Consider the following 6,430-nt stretch of genomic DNA (forward strand, 5'->3'; position numbering starts at 1 on the left):
TTCGACAAGACAAGTGAATTTTTAAACTCTTGCTAAGTGTATGGAATGCGTGTATTTCCTTGTGGTATGTGTTTGGGAGTAATGAGATTTGGAGGGGTTGACTTGTCCACCTTGATTAATTTTTATGATAAAAATGGTAATAAAAAATAATGTGATTAGTTGTTTGTATGTGATGTGTTGAGAATGGTACGAGTACCTGTAGTTATAATGGAAAGGTTTATTACTATAGAATGTGGACTGTAACTCGAGAATGCCAAAACATATGAGAATTAGCTAATATATTATGGATTTGATTTATTATGTGTGATTGTGTTCTTTACTGAACCCGTATAATTGTGATAATTGAGAAGATTATGTGTCATAGCGACATTTGCTTTATTGAGATGTTGCATCATCTCCTTTATTTGATATCATATTGTGCACATGCATTGACATGAGACTGGGTATGAGTAAAGTTCTAACACGTGGAGATCGTCCGTGTTGAGATCGAGTTATGATTATTTGGGCACGTGGAGATTGTCCGTGCCATAGAAAAGTTATGATTATGATTTGGGCATGTGGAGACCGTCCGTGCGAGATTTTGTTTGATTTATGATAGTGCGTTGAAATCGTCCGCAACGTGGAGATCGTTTTGGTCGGTATATGAACCTCATGAGTCCCCATGGGTTATGAACTCTCGATGTATTTCCGAGAAGTATCATGTATATACGGTTGAGAGAGAAATTGATATCCTGAGGCATATCACTTCATGGTGTCATATTGCATTGCATCCCATGACATTCTTTATTTTTGATGATTATGTGTTTTATTAATGGTTGGGAAGTACTTGATATTTGATTACCTCTATTTGACAAACTTGATCTTATGTGTTGTTGATATTGTGAGTGTCTTTTTGTGAAAGTTGTGATTGTTGAATATTGAGTTTGTAGTTGAGGATGAATTGATTTATTAAAATGATTTTAATGAGCTGGGTGCTATGAAAATTGTTAACTGTTAGGTTGGGCTAATTTTATGCAAGTTGTAGTTGTGGATGTTTCGTTGGTGTGTAAGGAGTACTCGTATTTTATCCCATTATCATGTGTTTAGAAGTTTACTTGCTGGGTACCGTGTGGTTTGGTACTCACCCCTTGCTACTACAATTTTTTTGTATGTTACTAGCCCGGACTTTGTGATATTTCACTTCTCCTTGTCTGAGGCTTCTTGGAGATTTGTGAGGTAGTTGTTTTTCGTCTCAGCGGACTTTCTTTCTCCTTAGTTATGACCTTGTTCTATTCTAGAAATAAGTTCATTTGAGACATGCGATTCGTTGAATCAATTGAAATACTTTTAGAGGAATGTACATGTGACAACCAGATTTTGGGGGTATTTTTGAGTAAATTATGAATTTTTCGCATTTTATTATAATGGTCGAGTTTTAGGCTAATTTGTCTTGGTGGGATAAGACGAGTGTCATCACGTCCATTTTTTGAATCGTCACATTGAATTTGTTGCTTTTTTATTTCAGTGAATCATTTTTTGAGGTTTGATATATATATATGTTGACACCCAATTTTGGACCTCCACCATATAAATTAATCAATTTGAGCTTCTTCGATTTCAAAAGATTTAAAATAATTAATTTTATAAAATTTAAGAATTGCACGTTATTTTAAATATTTTGTCATTATATATATATATATATATATATATATATATATATATAGTATATTTTATGATTATTCAAAAATCATTTCAAAAAAAAATTAATATAGTAAAATATTTGGGCAACTAGTGTGGTTTCAATAATAATTTATATTATTAGTCTAATTAGTTTATAATTGAAATAATTATTTTACTTTATAAGATTAAGAAGCTCATTAATTAATTTATATTAATTCGTATTATTTAGTTATTAATGAAATCCTTAAACCCATTAGCAAATTAAATCTTGGGCCCTTTTTCTCAATTTCCAGCAGTTCCTTCAGCCCATTCAAAACACATGCCATCAAATACAATACAACAAAAGCCCAGCACACCAATTTCAACCCAAATAACCCGGCCCACAACAATTCCAAACGACCCGACCCCCCATGCTGATCTTCTTCTTCCAGCAAAGAACAATCCCAGAAAAGTCCAGCAGCAAATCCAGCGACCCGAGCTCACTCTCATTGTGTCGTCTTCTTCCTTTCTCCCTTATCCTCTCCATACGGGAATAGTCTAGGTATCACAATCTAAGGCGCTCTTCGTCCTTCACCAAGGAATCGAACGGCTCAAATCAAGTTTCCGTTGAGAATTGGTACATTTCAGCTGGCCGACCTATTCGAATTTGAATTTTATCCCCTTTCCTCATCCGATTTCCCCCCATTTTTAACCTAGTTCTTACCCTATAAATACCCTTTTTCTTCATTGTTTAAGGTTGGGGGAAAAAATGAGGCTAGCTTAAGAGAGAAACACACACACAAAAAAAATAAAATGGAAAGAATTTAGAGAGGAAAAGAATCACTAACCTACAACACTCATAAAAGACATACATATTAAATATATACTTTCTTTCATTGTTTCGGGCTGCTCGGAATCCGAATTCCTCAAAGTTTTTTCCGAAGTTGGTGGTGAAGTCCTCTGTAGCTCGTTGTTCTCGGTGTGCTACCCTGGAAAAGGTAATTTCCTTTTGACCTTAACTCGTTTTAGCGGCGTTTTGTTTGCAATCCGAAGTCTAATGTTACTTCTTGTTCTTCCTCGCTCAAATGTTTTCTTTTCTTCTTTGGTTTGTTACTGGTGTTTAATGATCAGTCGTTTTGGTTTGCCGTTGACTCAGAGCGCACTTGAAGACCCAGAAGAAATACTTGGAAGAAGCCAAAATATATAGAAGAAGGGTATAAGGTTTGAAGAAGTGAATACGACTATTAAGTTATAGAAGGTCTGTCATTGGCGTAAGTCATCAAGCACGTATGTCTTCAAGAATTCTCAACAGGTAGGTGAAATTCTTTATTTTTTTTCTCTTTCCATATTTCCATTTTCCACATAGCTAAGTCTGATTAGTTGTTTTTAAATACAGGTTTTTACTTAATTTTTCTCAAAATAAGAGTTTGAGGTGTAATTTGTCCCATCTATCTTTATTCTTGCTGCTTTATTTTTCTTCCTTATAAGAGCTTATTCATATGCATGTCCTTTATCTGTCTTATCAGGCTAGATATGTTCTTTGTAAGTTTACCTTTTTTAATACGATGTTTCTACTGTTAGACATTGTTTCTACTCAAACAGAATTACAAATTATCTTATGGATTGTACGCCATTGATGTTGAAGCTTGATTATTCTCCAATTGCACTTAGAATTCTTTGGAGCTTAGTATAATAAATGGGCGAGGACTTCCAATACGTTGGAGCTCAATATAATAAATAGGTGAGGCCTTTCAACAGAGGTACTGCTTGCTTTATCTATATGTTGATATCGCACATTGTGAGGTAACAAGTGAACTCTTAACACTTATCTTAATATGTTCTCTTTGTTGAAATTCCTAACCCAATTTCTCATGTCTTTATGATATTCTTTAATTTCTGCAGGAAATTTTGAAGGTGAAAACCAAAACAAAGCTTGAAGCTCTATAACTTTCAAACCAACGAGACACTAGAAAAACCTCTGATGGATGAAATTGGTCAAAAGAAGATGAGTTGGTGGGCATAAGTGATCAAAGTAGTAGTTCAATTCATGGATTACCTGAGTTTGAGGTACGAGGATTAGATAAACAACTTTGTTAGACGTTAATGGTGTTATTTAAATACCTACATGGGCTAGATGAAGGTGTGCTTTGATGTGAACTTAAATATTATTCAACATAGTTGCTGATGTGAACTTAAATATTATTCAACATAGTTGCAAATGTTTATAATTGTGTATTGTAATGCGTCCAATTTTGAAGCCTAAAATGTTAGGCCCGTATATATATATATGTGTGTGTGTTTTGGATTGACATCTTATTACGAAGAGTGAAAATAAAGAATTACTACCCTATTTGCAAGGAGTTACCAACTATATCTATCTCTCAGATTGTAGTGTTAAATAATTTTCGGAGGCAAAAGGTTGCAATCGTGCTGCTGAAATTATGTGAGGAGATGATCAAAAAACCAGACTACAAATTTCTTGTGTTGAAAATCCTCAAGGCAAGTTGACTTGCGAGAAGTTTGTTCTTCAAAATGGGCTACTATCCAGTAACAGACAAAGAGGAGATGATACTTATGATCAAAGATACTTCACTCGTATAATGTGTTACCTACCATGGATAGTCCCAAGGCCTAAGACTGATTTTTTCTATAATGTGTTACCTACATACTTTTTCTTTTCTAGTACAATGGATAGAGACCTAAGCCTTCTGAAGATTGACTCTAACTAAGTATATAACATTCGATCCGTAAACAAAATATAGTCTATTGTTAAACATTAGAGAAAAAATATATTTAACAAGTGATATCAGAGTCTAGTGAAAAAAGAAAGGTAGCAACTCAAAGGAAAGGAGATCCTACAAGCTACTTTCGAAGGCTACAAGTTGCAAGACACTTATCAATTGCTCAAGAACTCTCAATAGCATTGAGAAACTCAACGAAAATCACTACGAACCATGGAGCACGGGAATGCAATATTACTTTCTTGGGAAGGAATTATGGGATATCATCAGTGGATCAGATACCACACCACCAACAGATGTGAAGCAGCAAAAGGTGGAAGGTCAAAACTGGAAAGACCATGTTTGTTCTTACTGTAACAATCGAGGATGAGTTTCTACAACAAATTAAGAATGTCAAGATACCAAAGAAGCTTGGGACACCTTGGCAACAACTTTTACAAAGAAGAATGATGTGAGATTACAAAGGCTTGAAAATGAGCTTTTATCAATCTTTCAACATAATATGACGATCAGTCAATACTTCTCAAAGGTAAAATTGTTATCTAATGAAATATCAAAATTAGATCCTGAAAAATGCTATCATGGAGACAATAATGAGAGAATCATTGTTCATGGTCTAAGGTCGGAGTACAAAAGCATAATTATGGCCACACTGGGGTGGGACACATAATCACTTTTTAGAGTTGAAAAATTTGTTGATAAATGAAGAAGATTTGGAGAAGCCATTATCAAGCCTTACAATAAAAAATGAAGATAAAGCGCTCTTCACCAAAAGAAAAGAATACTAAAAAAGAGAAGCGAAGAGAAGCTCGGGGGAGACCAAAAGAATCAACACAAATAAATCAACGACAAAACAAGCAGGCAAAATGCTTTAACAACCGGAAAATGGAGAAGTGCTACAATTGTGTAAAGAAAGGACATTATGCCAGAGACTGCTGGCACAAGAAAGTCAAAGGTAATGTAGCTACTTCTACTCAAAGCAAGAAAGATGAAGAAGAAGCTTGGGATTGCGAGACCCCTTATACTGTTGAAGAAACTAATCAACAAGAGGAGTTTGTTACTTGTCACTTGTCACTCTAACAAAGAAGAGGAAATTTCACTTGCAAATGTAAGTGAGAAATTGATTGATTATGAACATGATTGGATTGCTGATTCAAGATGTTCCAATCACATGACCAGTGATGAGAAAAAGTTCATTAACATGAACAAATATAAAGGTGGTCGAGTAGTGGTGAATGCGAATAATCCAAAAAGGCCAATAACTTATATTGGCAAGACGGTGTGCGTGCGTCATTTACCTAAAACAAGTGAAAATTCAAGATGTCTACCATGTTCCAGGTATGAAGAAAAACTTATTATCTGTATCACAACTAATTCAGGTAACTAAGTCTTGTTTGAGCCAACTAACGTAAAAGTATATCGAAAACTTTTAAAAGTAAGCACCAATTGAAAAGGAGAAGATTAGAATCATAAGTCATTGTTGACACCCAATTTTGACCGACCTTTAACCATTTTTAGGATTATATTCGATTAAATACGTATTTTTAAATTTACTTAAAGTTTTGAAGTTTTAGTCGATTCTTCTAAAAAATTATATATTTTTAGTATCGTTTACTTTATAAAATTATTGTAAATATTATTATATTTTAAAATTATTAATGAATTTCAAATGTTTTAAAATTTAAATGATTTTCAATTATATAAAAATATTTTAATGTATGTAGTAGTTTAATTAAATAGTAATTCCTACACTTTCCTTAAAATTATTTAATTTCTAGCCTATTCTATTATAATTTCTTTCAATTCTAGCTATTCCAATTAAATTTTTATTACAATCATAGCCTCTCTTTCATTTCAATTCTAGCCATTTTAATTACAATTGTAGCCATTCCATATTCAATCCAAGTTGATTTCAATACATCTCATCTTTTAATCTCATCCATCTATTTTATTAATCGAATCCTAGCCCTTCATTTCAAATTAGATCAACGGTTGTGATTAAATCTCTTATTTTCTCAACACCAAAAGACCCCAAAACCTAAAATTTCAAC

General features: G+C 33.5%; 1 long non-coding RNA gene across 4 annotated transcripts; it reads left to right on the forward strand.

Moving 5' to 3' along the window:
* Positions 1–2,092: 2,092 nt before the first annotated feature.
* On the forward strand, positions 2,093–3,866 carry LOC101249880 (uncharacterized). Of its 4 annotated transcripts, none has more exons than XR_738412.4 (4): positions 2,093–2,636; positions 2,795–2,950; positions 3,220–3,441; positions 3,541–3,866. It is a non-coding gene; the product is annotated as an uncharacterized lncRNA (long non-coding RNA). The 4 variants fall into 4 exon arrangements; XR_002026196.3 differs by having other exon boundaries at positions 3,241–3,441; XR_002026198.3 differs by having other exon boundaries at positions 3,284–3,441.
* Positions 3,867–6,430: the final 2,564 nt, after the last annotated feature.

The sequence above is a fragment of the Solanum lycopersicum genome, chromosome 11 (assembly GCF_036512215.1).
Source record: "Solanum lycopersicum chromosome 11, SLM_r2.1".
In the NCBI taxonomy this organism is placed as follows: domain Eukaryota; kingdom Viridiplantae; phylum Streptophyta; class Magnoliopsida; order Solanales; family Solanaceae; genus Solanum; species Solanum lycopersicum.